Source organism: Diabrotica undecimpunctata, chromosome 1 (genome assembly GCF_040954645.1).
Source record: "Diabrotica undecimpunctata isolate CICGRU chromosome 1, icDiaUnde3, whole genome shotgun sequence".
Classification (NCBI taxonomy): domain Eukaryota; kingdom Metazoa; phylum Arthropoda; class Insecta; order Coleoptera; family Chrysomelidae; genus Diabrotica; species Diabrotica undecimpunctata.
In genome coordinates this window covers 154,758,684-154,773,663 of record NC_092803.1, presented here as the reverse complement: position 1 = coordinate 154,773,663, position 14,980 = coordinate 154,758,684, and the positions used below count along the sequence as shown (strand labels likewise).

The window sequence follows — 14,980 nt, the reverse complement described above, 5'->3', positions numbered from 1 at the left end:
TAATTTTTTTTTAATTTGTTGCTTTCACCGGACTATATTTTTTCATAAAATGACTACCGTATTATTCCTTTGATGTCGGCAACAGTTTTGTCACTTCATATAATAAACAAACGAAATTATTTTCTTTTCGGTATTAACTGTGATATAATAAAAAAGATAATTTTTTGTTGTTTGTATGGATAATGAAAAACTCGCCATATATTTTTTATTAATGTTTACAGTTGGTCGATACATATTTTGGGGATTATTAATATTTGTTATCTGGCCCGTGTCTTAATGTCAATATTAAGAAATTTAAATAATTATTATTATACAGTTAGGCATGCGTCCTTTATACGATACTATATATCTTTCATTAATATAGACAGCAGATGCCGAGTTTTAGCACTGAGAATGAAGTGTTACAAATAAAATAGTTAAAAAAGTTAAAAGATTGATACACATAATAATTTAAAATATCAAGAATCGGTTTTTGTTTAGAAGGCAATACGAAAATAGGGGAAAATACATATTTAATAGAGGTGTAAGTCATCATCATCATTCAATCTTCGCTTATCCACTCCTGGACATAGATCTCCCTCATAATTTTCCATCTATTTCGATCTTGTGCCTCTTGCATCCAATTCCTATGACAACGTTTTAGATCGTCAGTCCAACGTGTTGGTGGACGACCTCTGCTTCGGTAGGCATCATCTCTTGGTCTCCATTCCAGTACCTGCTTTGTCCATCTATTGTTTGTCATTCGAGCCACGTGACCTGCCCAGTTCCATTTCAGTGTTGCTACTCTCTCTACTGCATCAGCCACTCCTGTTCTTTGTCGTAGCTGGCGATTTGGGATCTTGTCTCGTAGTGAAACGCCCAATATAGCACGCTCCATCGGCCTTTGACACACACGGATCTTTTGAACTGTTCTCCTTGTCATGGTCAACGTTGTGACCACCGTAAGTTAACACTGGCAAAACACACTAATTAAAGGTTTTTCTTTTAAGGCATATTGGTATATCAGACGATTTGAAAATATGGTTCAGCTTGCCGAAGGCTGCCCATGGCTGCAATAGTCAGGCCATGGAGTGGGGTGTCAACTTTGGAAAAATGGCGTGCACCCTATTCTTCATGCTATGGCATGCTGGACGAGCCATACAGTCTGTAGACAACACCCCGAGGTATGAGCGGGAACACAAAGTGAATAAATACTCATACGCTTATGAAACGCACGTGGCGGATGGTAAGGGCCTTTAAATTTTACTCTTTTTCACCTTGTCTTGAGTGAAATATCTTTAATCTTTCCTATCAGCCTCTCTTGGCTAACTCTTGTTTCTTCCGACCCCGAATGGCGATTAGGTTTCGGAGGAACAAGGAGTAAGAAAATGCGCATTATTTCTCCATTATTCTTTAACTTGTAATCTGAAGCGATCACGCTTCTGGACCTGGAGAATAATACTGAGTATATAACAGTAAATAAAATCCCTATAATCAAATTCAGACGATGATAAAAATATATCAATAAAAATATTAGTCCAAAGAAACAGAAAATGCGGTTTGATATAAACAAAACCAATACCAATGACACTTGTAAAGCTCAAGTAGGTCGATCGGGTATTGTAAATGGGGTAAATATCAATCCAATGATAACCGAGCCGCTTAGAGATGTCACTAATATGTCCGGCGACGGGTTACTACCAGAAAATAATGAGAATGGAAATGATCCAATATTTGATAGAGGCGATTTTGTGATTGATCAGTCATTTGGTAGCTTAGTTTCAACAGAATAGACAAATTATGTTAGTAATCAGCAACAATTCGATTTTACTGAGACATGAAGGCTCAACCCAATTTATGCAGCAGCTATTTCTTTAGAGTGCTAACACCTTCGCTGATTTATGCCACTAGATGTCGCTCGTCGGAACTTGCACATAGCGAATATAGTATTCAAGATACTGTTTCATTGACAATTACTAAATTCAAAAATGACGATTACTAAATTCAGAGAACTAATTGTGTCTGACTTACTTAAAAGTGGGACTTATTTGTATCTAAAATTATTGATTTTTTACTTACAATGTAGAATTTTTGTTGTGGTATGATATACACGTAATATATAGCGCATATGTAAGTAAATATATTTACTCACATATCCATATAGGGAAACTGTCTCTAAAAGATGGATGAACAATGGATGTCAACGGCATTAGAATACGGAAGGCAATCGGAAACCACAGTATTAAAGGTTTCCAAGGATATCCCAAGAAAGACAAGGATGAAAAAGACATTGCAAGCAACGGCCTAGTCCGTGGCAGGCCTTAAGTGGCCAAGGGGTGCTAAGAACCTCCGCGAAGAAAAACAATGCTAGAGACCACCCAAAAGTGGGAAAAACCCCAAAGCTAAAACTTGTACTTGGAGCGTTAAAAGCCTTTACATCGCCATTAAACTAGACAACATAATACAAGAAATGGAACGATGTGACCTAGACATTATAGGACTTAGCGAAATCAGATGGCCTAACAGTGGTAAATGTACTAAAGAAAAAGCGACACTATATTACTCAGGAAATAACCTACCCCATCATTATAACGGAGTTGGATTTCTAGTTAACACAGCCTCAAACAAATCAGTAAGGAACTTTATGGCATACTCAGATAGGGCAGCACTACTGTCCAAGCCAATCCTGTTGACCACAACAATATACAAATCTATGCACCAACCTTGAACAAGCCTGAAAATGAAGTAAAACAATTGTACAAACAGATTAAAGAGTAAATGAAACTGATGAAGAAGAACCAGACACTTATAATCATGGGGGATTTCAATGCGAAGGTAGGGGAGGACGTGTTGAAGATGTCGTAAGTAACTTTGACTTAGGAGATCGAAACGAGAGAGGTAATATGCAAATCCAGTTCTGTCAAGAAGAAAAATTAGTCATTGCGAATACCTGGTACAAACTGCCACCTCGGAGACTTTACACCTGGCAGTCTCCACAATATACAAAATCAAATTGATTAAATTGATCTTAACATACTATACTATACAAAATATACTAGACCAAATCAAATTGATCTTTACATACTATACTATACAAAATATACTATACAAAATCAAATTGATCTTTTATTGGTTAATCAAAGATACAGAAATGAATTACAAGGAGTAAAAACGTACCCTGGAATAGATATCGGATCTGATCATAATCCAGTAGTAGGGAAATTGAAAATTAAGCTTAAGAAAATTAAAAGAAAATCCATAAAGAAAATTGATATAAACACCTTAAAACAACCTAACATTAAACTTAAAAGTCGCAGAAAAATTCAATGAGGCAATAGTGAATATCACGGCAAGATCTTAACAACCGGCTAGTATAGAAAACAAATGGAATTGTATAACATTGGAGAAACTACACAAAGCAACTATACTCAGAAAACACGAGAAGAAACTCTGAAAGTAAATATAAAAGTGAACCCCCCCCCCCCAAATATTGAAGTCAGAAGTTGTAAGGGCAATCATACAGAGCAAATGAGGGAAAGCACCAAGCTCAGACGACATATACATAGAGGTTCTAACAATGTTTAGTGAAGACAATATAGACGTCTTGGTAGATCTTTTTAATGACATTTATGGGTTCGGTCAAATACCACAGGATTGGCTTCAATCAACTTTTATACCAATCCCAAAAAAGCCAAACGCTATTAGTTGCAACCAATTCCGAATGATCAGGTTGTTGAGCCAGGTCCTACAACTCTTCTTAAAGATAATTCACACAAGAATATACAATAGGTGTAAAAGAGACATTAGCCCCACACAGATCGGTTTCAGCCAAGGATTTGGCACAAGAGAAGCATTTTATAGCTTAACTGTCCTACTTCAGAAATACAGAGATCAGCAAAAATATGTCGTCCGATGCTTTATAAATTACCAGAAAGCATTCGATTGTGTTAATGATTCAGAATTAGTAAGATTGCTCCAGGAACGTTCGATAGATGAGAATGACCTTAAAATCATAAAGAACCTTTATATGAATCATGGCATCTGTAAGAGAAGGACTAGAATCTACATTATATTTCTCAATCGAAAAAGTTGTACGACAGGGTTGTGTTCTGTCACCCCTTCTTTTTAATCTTTACTCTGAAACGATTTTCGATAGAGCCTTAAGGGACACAGAAGATGGAATGAAAATCAACGGACAGACTATTAGTAATCTTCGTTATGCTGATGATACAATCATAATAGCTGGCAGCCAAGAAGCGCTACCACGACTAACAGATAGAATAATCACTGAAGGAGAACGACTGGGCTTGAAGATTAATATAGACAAGACGAAGGTAATGGTGGTTAGCAGAACACGAAATATACAATTAAATATAAAAGTAAACAATCCAAAACAAACAAGAACATCCAAAAGGTCCCCAAGTTCAGATATCTCGGTAGTTGGATAGCTGAAGATCTAGATCCAGACATAGAGATACGTAGCAGGATTGAGCAAGCTCGAACAGCATTTACTCATATGAGAATCTTGCTAAGCAACAGCAGCCTTAACATAACGCTTCGATATCGCTTTTGTTAAATGTTACATTTACTCCATACTACTATATGGTGTAGAAACCTGGACCATAAAGGCCAATGTGATAAACCGATTGGAGGCCTTTGAATTGTGGGTATTTAGAAGACTACTTAAAATTCCCTGGACAGATCACACAACAAATGTCGAAGTATTAAATCGAATGGGCAGAGAACGAGAATTGCTGCCAATAATAAAAAGAAGAAAAACTGCTTATCTGGGTCATGTATTTCGAAATTCTAAGTACCATTTTTTAAAATTTATTATGGAACGGATGATCGAAGAAAAACGGGGCATCGGAAGAAAGAAATAATAATGGCTTAAATACATAAAAGATCGGACAAACTTCGATACCCATGCACTCTTTAGAGCCACACAAGACCGAGAGGAGTATGCCAGAATTGTCGCCCCAACATTCACTAATTGGTTTTGGCACCATAAGAAGAAGCATCCATACAGGCCAGGAGGTCATGTTGCCTATGCATTTTTAACGAAATCGGCGGTCATACTATATCCTTTACAGACACTTTTGTTATGCCTTGCACGGCGGACAGTATAACCGCCATTGTGTGTGTTACTAGTACTATAAGCGGCCATAATTATTGCTGTGGCAGTTAACCTGTTAATGACTTTGAAGCATATACAATAAAACGAGTGCCTCTGAATAAGTTGGCCGTTTTTGAATTTTGTTGTTACAGAAGAATCGTACGAGTATTATCGACTTACAAATATTAAACGTCGAAGTAACTTAAAGAATAGGAAATGAAACGGAAATAATAATTATTATCAAAATAAGAAAACTTGAGTACTTAGGACATGTGTTGAGAGGGTAAAAATACGCATTATTACAATTATTAGGCAAGGCAAAATCTGAGGAAATATATCCTGGCTTAAGAACTTAAGGGAATGGTTTAAATGCAGTAAAACAGAATTAACGGTACCTTAAGAAGATAAAATACTATGGAAATATATCTTGAGACTAAGTTTCAGCAGTAGGTATATAAACGGCTAAAAAATGACCATTTACTTGTCAGTGATCTATTACTCTCACTTAATAACAAACACAGTTTAGAATAGTGATTTACAGAACCTTATTTACATGTAATGACAATAATAAAAGTTCTATTTAAGTAAATTCGTAATAGCTATAAACTCTAAAATAAATAATAATATTTTCTTAAAAATACCGATTCTAATAGAATCTTGGCACCTATAAAAATATTGACAGCATAAATTATAGAGAAATTCAGTAATTATTAATTTAAGAAAAAACGACACGTAAAGAAAAGATAGAAAATTGGCAATAATTTTATAAAGCGAAACAACTTACGCTGAAGATCCCTGCAGAATGTTATAATATTAAGTTACCAAAAGTGAAAGAAGTTTTTTAGTAAAATTAAGATGAAATTTCAAGGACTTTAAAAATTCAAAAATTAAATTACTGGGTTTAAATATCATTTTAAGCCTGTATTATTCAAAACAACATCCCTTAAGCATACCCAATATACTCCAAAAACATGGAGAAACAACAAAAAGTTTCCCTTTTTCCCAACTCTCGGTCAAATGTTATAAACTGGGTCATTTTCATTGTATGTAAAAAATGTCCACATGTTCCATGAAATATTACATTTCTGTTTGATCTGGTGAAATGCTGACTTCAGAATGAATCAGGCATTAGGGTGAGTTATTACAGGGGTAGCCGATGTATTTAATTAATAGAAAAAATCCATTTATCAAGGTATTTACCTAGCAAAGGTGGGTAGTTAGTGAATGGTAAAAGTATAATAGTTCCATTAATATTTCCGTAGATTTGTTTGGCAGGTAAAGAACGTTTTATTAATGGGACTTAAAACTTTTATTCCATGAAAATAAATATATTAGACTAAGTTAAACAGTTATGAAATAAACATTAGACATAATTTTTAGTCTGATTAATAATTGATAGTCCTTTTCGAAGACTTTTAAAATTTTTTCTCTCGTGATACCCCAAAATCTGTATATTATTCGTAGTCAGTTTTGCCATTTTCGGTAGAGCTAGGGAGAGTTTTGTATTCCGTTTTCCAAATAGTCGTTAAGAATGAAATATTATGTCTCCAATGTAAAAATATCCTAATTTTACAGGAGACACAAAAAATGGTAAAATAACGAAATTATACACTGTGTTACATTAGTATTTAATTTTTTTCAGGTGCAATAGATTCCTTATACCAGTGCAAAACATTAACCTAATAAAAAAAATAATACAAACGCGCACATTGGAGAAATTATAAGCGGTACATAGCGGTATTTCAAATATTGTGTAAGGCATGTTATAGTACTATACTCGTTAAATTTGGTATTTTTGAGGAGAAATACGTTATATCAACAGTAAAGTGGTGTGTATTAACTTTATTTTAAAGTAATGAACTTCGATTTGTAGTATCAGTGTGTGATATTTTTACGAACACCCCCGAAAATATTATTTTTTGTTGATTTTGGGAAGAGTACTATAAAAGTAATAATGATATTTTTTTAATAACTGATTTGAGGTCTTGCAGGTGTTTGAACTTGTCTTCTGAAATTTCAGAAGGTGTCTTGAAGAGCGAGTGTTCATAAACCTGTTGGTTTATGAAATATCTTCGGTCTTGACTTAGGTACCTTCTGTGTGGTAGTAACTTTCAGTTATCTGAGTATTCAATGATGTAGCATACCTCTTCATTGGGGCTATATTTTAATTGTATTATATATACAACTTGCTGATCTCTGGCACTTTTTCCAGGTCTGATTGAACGAAAGTTACTGCCAATAGCGTACTTTTTAAAGAAGGTAAAAACCTACGTTTTTAATATCATACGGTGATACCATAACGTATCATATCAATCAAATCATCTTGGCACCCATAAAAATATACCAGACACCTCCCTGTACAGTTTCTTTACCAATAGTAGACCTCTCCTTACTTAATCATTATAAGCATTCACACATTTCTGCTGAGGTTAGGCTTCAGTATCCTGCAAATTTACTCAAATATTCCACTTAAAAATTGTTCTTCACTGATGCTTCCAAAGATTGCAACGGCGTAGCAGCTGCTACTGTACCAGAAAACGTAATTTCTGCCACTAGATTAACTGACGGCTGTAGTATTTATACCGTAGACCTCCAAGCAATAGTTGACGCACTAAATCATTGTAAAACCACAAATGAAAAACAAATGCTAATATTATCAGATTCATTAAGTTCTTTGCAGGCCATTAAACATGTTTATCCTACACACATCAATATATTCCTAATTCAAGACGCGTTGCAACAGCTCAAATTTTCTGGGAAAACCATATCATTTATGTTTGTTCCATCACATGTCGGAATAACTGGTAATGAGCTAGCAAACAAAACAGCGTTTGAAGTAGTAAACAATGTGAACATTCCGACTACAACAGTTATACCAATATCAGATACTAAAACTTCAATCAAGACTCATTTAAATAAAATCTGACAAGAAATATGGGATTAAACAAACACAAATCTTAAAAGCATAAAACCAGACGTATCTTCAAAAAATCTTCCTATACCACCAAAACCAAAAGACCAGGTAATTATCAGCAGACTCCGGCTTGGGCATACACGACTTACGCACGGCTACATAATCTCCAAAGAACCATTACCAATGTGCCAAAGATGCCAAACACCTTTCACAGTCAACCATTTAATACTAGAATGTGCAGAGTACACCTCAGCCAAGGCAATATTCACGATACCCAACAGCCTGAAAAAAGCGCTGGTTACAAAATTCAATGAAGCTATGTCTTTTTTAAACCACTGTAAAATCTATAATAAATTATAATTTAATTTTTGTTACATTTACATACATGTACATATCGTACCATATTGTTGTATGTCATGACTTTAAAAATATACTTTATTTTCTCTCTTTGTATCATAAACCTACCGCTAAAAACCCCAGTGGTTGATGCGGAGAAATAAAATAAAATAAAAAAAAACTCTGAACGTCAGCGAGCATTTTCGGATCATGGACTTGCGTAGATTAAAAAGAGGAACATATCCGGCTGCCCTTGCCAATTAACCCCCTGAAGAAAAACGATATATTTTTCCATGGGTTCTACAATTCCCGTAGTAGTCAGTCTACGCTAGAAATTCAAAATTGTGATGACAATGACAGTTCTTAATAAAAAAATTAAAAAATTGTAATAAGTGTTTGTTATTTAAAAAAAAAAACTTTCGATTTTCTAGGTTTTAACGTATGGTCCTAAAGTTTTGGGAAAAATTTCAAAAGCATATAACTCTGACCACAATAATCTTATATTATTATTAAATTATTAAACAATTTAACTTAACTATCCTTATTATAAATCAAAATTCAAATGACAGACAAGGGACCATTATTTTCGATTTGCCTAATAATTCCCCCAACACGTTGCATCATCCTTTGGACGACCTCGGCGTCAATTTCTCTAATTTTTGTATATATGCGGCGTCTTAACTGTTCCTGATTTTGTGCTTCCCATCCGTTATTATAAACTTTCCGACTTAATATGCCCAGAACCCTTCAATTGGATGATCCTGAGATAGGTTGGAGGGATTGTCTGCTTTCGGTACTAAGGTAAAGTAAAGTTTCGACTTGTTGACGAAATGCACTCGCCTTAACGCGCGGCCACATCTCGGAATTCTCTCTAATTGATCCTCTGTGTATTTTGGAGCTTTCCTTCTTTTCCGGTAGATAATATTGTTACTTAATAGGGTCCGGTATATTGTAGTCTTTCCAACATGAAATCTTCTGGCCAGTTTTCCCTGTGAGACCCAATTTTGTTCTTAGCTGCTTCAATCAGTCTTGCCTCTCCTATATGGTTCAAATCCGCGGTCGGCCATTTTTACGCAAGTTAACACATGGTATCCCTTCTTCACATTCTCTGATTGTGCGATAAATTGTCGATTTGCTTATGTTTTGATCTCGATAAATATTAACAATATCTCGTTTCGACATTCGCCCAACCATATTATAAACACCTCGATGAATATCAATTTTATAAGACATTTTTTAGAACACAAACCAAAATATTTGCTTTGTTTATTAAATTTCAATAACTGATGACATTTCAATTCCATGGCCTTCTTTGTTAAATGCATTTTGCTTCTCAATCAGACCAGGTGAAATTTTTCCCTTTAGGACCATACGTTATTGTAAATTAAACTAATTTTCCATTTTTATACATTGATTGATATGCCCATTTACTTTCCGTTTTTGATTTGGCAAACCATGATATGTCTACTATTTTAAAGAAAACCATTAAAAAATGAATTCACCAAACAATCAGCTAATACCAGTTAATACATTTCGTTGCACATGTAATTTAGTAAGTTAAATAACGCACTTGCCATTCATTTTTAAAATTTCAAGAATTTAGGGGGCCCTTCAAACTCTCAAAATGCTCTACTGAAAAATTATGGTAGATTGACATATAAACTATTGCCATACCGATACAAAGTTGATTTCCCAAGCTTAGTACACGAATGGTTGGAATGGCAAAACCTAATAGGTGGCATATCACCATAGTCAGAGATTCTCGACCTAAGATATGGGATTCGGCAGGACTCGATATGTAACATATCAAGTTCTGTCATATCTAAAAAGTACCAGATCGGACATAGCATGTATTTCATTCTCAGTTTTAAAGGTGTTACCTTCACCGTAGACATATAAAAATCTGCTAATTTAATTAAATAGCATATCAAGCCAATAATCTGCTTTTAGCAAAAAGTCGGATATATCACGTTTTTCATACCACTATAGTGTTAACGTATTAAAGAAATGAAAAATACTCGTCAAAATGTTTTATTTTTTATATAAAAGCGACACGATGCCTTATATGAAAAATAGGCAAGAAAGATTTTTGTTACACATTAAACCAGAAATTTTAAAATGATTTTTTATTTAAAATATCTCAGTGGAGTATCTTTTTTTTTAAATTTAGACCATTACCCTTATGCGCGCTAATGAGAAATGTAAAATTCTTAATTGTATGTCAAAAACTGGGTATTGACTACCTCTTAAAACACACCAAATTTGGTTTGCAGATCTCAAACAGTTTTATAACAATAAATAAATCGTTGGTTTGTAAAAAAAATCAACACCCTGTATCTTGGAAACAAAGATTTTGCGAAAATACGTTTTGTATAACAAAATTTCCTTTGTTCATGCAGAATCACGCTCTTAAGTTGGTCGCATTTATTTACTAACACCCTTTATATTATACCGTTACGTCTACAATAATTTGGAACAAAGTAATTATATATTTTCATAGATATAATACTAAAGACGTAGGTAATGGGTATAAATATGCCATAATCAATTTTTTTATTGGCATACATATAAGTCATTCAGCCAGTTGCAATAGATTCTCTAATCAAATAAATACACAATCTTATCCCCCGTACAAAATAACAGATAATTAGTTGAAGAAAATAAGTGAAAAACAATTATTAAAAAAAATGACGGATGTGTGATGCACAAAGAGGTTATTGAAATGGAGACCAAGGGAAGACAAGGGAAGCGGCATTCGACCACCTACACGATGAACTGACGATTTAAGAAGAAAAAATAGAAACTAGATGAGAATGGCGCTACATAGACGGGGTTGAAAACACGAAGATGGGACCTATGTTCATCAGTGGACTTTTAAGGCTGGATGATGAATAGAAGAAATTACGATAAAGAAACATACGAGGTTACTTACTTCTCGTCTAGTGGCTCATCAAGACATTTTTAGTAGACAAACAAAGCTGGACAACGAATAAGGGCTTATAACATTTAAAATAAACGCCATTTCATATTGCTCTTAAATTATTCAACTATACAGGGTGTTTTAAAAAGGTATGTCATAAATTAAATCACGCATTCCGAGGACAAAAATAAATTGATTGAATCCAACTTACCTTAGTACAAAAGTGTACACAAAAAAAGTTACAGCCCTTTGAAGTTACAAAATAAAAATTGTTTTTTTTGCCTTATCTTAAAATTATCTCCTAAACTACTTTACATTTTTAATGCTGAAAGCATTTTTCATACAAAAGAAACAACAAAATCTAAGCTCACAGAAAAATTTTAAGGGGGGTGTGCAGCCCTAAATCCCCCCAAACTTTTGAGTACGTTCAAATCAAATGAATTTTGTGGCATCATTAGTTTAACACATTATTTTTAAAACTTTTTTGCTTCTTATGAATTTTTCGAAAAACTAGTTTTTTCCTAGTTGGCCATAAAATTACAATTAGTTTCTACGCATACAATAATTACAAACAGTTCCATCAATAATAGTCAATAATTTGAAACTATCATTTATTGTGTGAATAAGATTAATATTAAAAATTTTGATATTACAATGGCCTACACATTTCAGGAAATGGCAGATATGCATTCAACTTTGGGTAAGTTGGATCAGAACTAATTATGATTTCAATAAACTACCGGGAATATTGTAGGTGAATGTCGAGGAAATAGTGCAGCAGCCGGAAGGCGTTATGCAGTAAAATACCCCAATCGAAATACACCCGATAGACGATTATTCCTGATCATTGATCGTCGTTTACAGGAAACGGGTACATTCCAACCCAAGTTGCTGGCAATAGTGGTCGTCCAATAATGGATGCAACTAATGAAGACATTTTAGAAATCATTAACAAAGTCCCTGCAATAAGTACAGGGGTAATAGCTGCTCAACTAGATGTTCCTCGCGTAAGTGTTTGGAGGCGTTTAAAGGATCAGCTGCTTAAACCCTATCACTTAACAACGGTTCAAGGGTTATTGGTTGAAGATTATCCTAAAAGAATTGGATTTTGCTACCTGCAGTAGAAGTGGAATAACAAACCATCATAACAAGCACATTTGGGCCGACGAAAATCCTCACGCCAAAAAAAAAAACGACTCATCACCAAAGGACTTTCAAAGTTAATGTTTGGGCAGGAATTGTGGATAACCATCTAATGGGCCCAGTATTTCTTCCCAACAATTTAAATAGTGATAATTATTTGCAGTTCTTGGCAAACGATTTACGATTACGATTTAAGACTATTTGGAAGAAGTGAATATTACAATAAGGCAAAATATGTGGTTTCTACGGTCCACCGCTGATGGCGCTCCACCGCATTACAGTAATGAAGTCCGAAAATACCTTTGCAGGCAGCATCTTGGTCGGTGGATTGGAAGGGGTCGTGACGCACCTGTTTCTTGGCCACCCAGAAGTCCAGATATTAACCCCATGGACTTTTGCTTTTGGGGGTTTATGAAGAAAAAAGTGTATTAAAATAAGAGGCAAAAAAATTTTTAAAATGATGTGTTAAACTACTGACGCCACAAACTTCATTTGATTTGAACGTACTCGAAAGTTTGGGGGGATTTAGGGCTGCACACTCTCCTTAAAATTTTTCTGTGCCCTTAAATTTTGTTGTTTCTTTTTTATGAAAAATGCTTTCAGAACAAGAAAGTAACGTGTCCATTTTTATTACAAAATGTCAAGTAGTTTAGGAGATAATGAAGAAAAAAACATTTTTATTTTGTAACTTCAAAAGGCTGTAACTTTTTTTGTGTACTAAGGTAAGTTGGATTCAATCAATTTATTTTTGTCCCCGGAATGCGTGATTTAATTTATGCCATACCTTTTTATAATACCCAGTATAAATTATCTGGGTCTGTATGTAAGTATGAATTAGAGGATCTTGTACAGAAATATAAACGAATAGATTGAGAATGAATGAATATAATAACGTTCATTTTTGACATTTTTGTACTGGTTATTTAATTAATGATTTTATAACTGCCTATTTTTTTGCAAGGATATCGCAAAGGTTATGTTGTTACTAAAATTTTTATTATTAAAGGCTTTAAAACAAAAATGTGATGGTGTAAAATTTAATGCCCTAATGTCAATTTAAAAACACGAAATGACGTGCACATGCGTTTTTCTTTAAAATGTTCTAACTTTCTTGCTAAACTTTACATAGTAGGTATTTCAAAAATTTTAATATGCCAAACATGTATAAAATGATATTTTTTAATAAAAAAGACTTCAACTTTGAGTATGTATGAATAAATACTAATGATAAGTTTTTTAATGGTAATTATGTACTTTAAATAAAAATGTATATATAAGTAACTCATCGTATTTGTAATTTTATAATTAATAAAAAACTTTTGGGGTAAAATAAACTTGAGAAACTTCATAAAACGTCCAAAAACATTCTTTTATTTACTTACTCTGCCTTGATATAACCAATTTTTTCTTGCAAAAAATAACTTCGATATAAAATATCTCTGGCACTAATAATATTTTGAATATCGAAACTTTTTTAAAGTTAATAATTAGAGCTAAGAGCCTGGAAGTTTTTCGCCATAAAAAGTTTTTCGAACCGCAAACACACAAAATTTAAGTGAGTAAACAGCGACCATTCACAAAAGTTTGGAGAAAGCCGAACTTTGCGGAGGAAGACGCTCTCCCGGCGGTAGTCGGGACTTGGGATGTCGTTAGATCAAGGAGTAGCGGCCAACTGTGCTAGCTTCAAAGAGGCGAGCGCCGGATCGTGACGCTGGATCAGTGGCGGTGGGTGGTACTAGAGGGTCCTTAGAAGTGCGGTTGTTGACTTAAATAATGATACGTTATCGATGCTTCTTAAATTACATTACGATTTGATTATGAAATAGGAGGCATAAAGCATAAATTTCTAGCTTAGTACTTGAAGAATACTCACAAAGGCACACTAACCAGTTAACCTAGAAAGGAAGTCAGGATTTATAAGCTAATGTAAAGCAACAATGCACACATAGGCCGCGCCTTATAGGCCCCAAACTACCTTACTTAACTTTTTAGAGATCCACGAATTATCACATTCCTATCGCTATTAATTCTTCATTGTGGTAATGTACTATAAATTATAAAAAATTAATCATTTATTATCTGTTTTTAAAGATAATTTTATAGGTTTAACAAATAAAAACTGTGCTTGATAAATTTATTACCTAATTTTTTTGACATGGTGCTATTTCAATTCCTGTTTCCTGATAATATTAAAATTTTTTATCTGGACATATTCAATTTAAGTTATAAGGATTGAATTGTTTTGTAATGCCCCTTTGTCTAATTCTTATCGATCGACGATGGTAATACGATAAAATGTTGAAGTCGTGGAGTAAAAATTATAGTTTTATTGACAACTAATGATAATTACACTCTAGTTGTTCGTTAGGTAACTATCTATAATAGACTGCGCTCAAATGAGCTCAACTCTCCAATTTATAATTTCACAAATAATGTATACCTCAGCACAGAGGTTAATGCTTCCAATCATAGTAATAAATTTTGAACTGTTTTTTTGAACTCTCCAATTTATAATTTCACAAATAATGTATACCTCAGCACAGAGGTTAATGCTTCCAATCATAGTAATAAA

At 33.8% G+C, this 14,980-nt stretch overlaps 1 protein-coding gene across 1 annotated transcript in view; it reads right to left on the bottom strand.

The window, feature by feature from the left end:
* LOC140432405 (calcitonin receptor-like) overlaps nucleotides 1-14,068 on the bottom strand; it is a 465,986-nt gene extending 451,918 nt beyond the window's left edge. The window contains exon 1 of the mRNA XM_072520283.1: nucleotides 13,791-14,068. The gene's annotated coding sequence lies outside the window, so the exon portion shown is untranslated. The remainder of the gene's footprint in view (nucleotides 1-13,790) is intronic.
* Nucleotides 14,069-14,980: the final 912 nt, after the last annotated feature.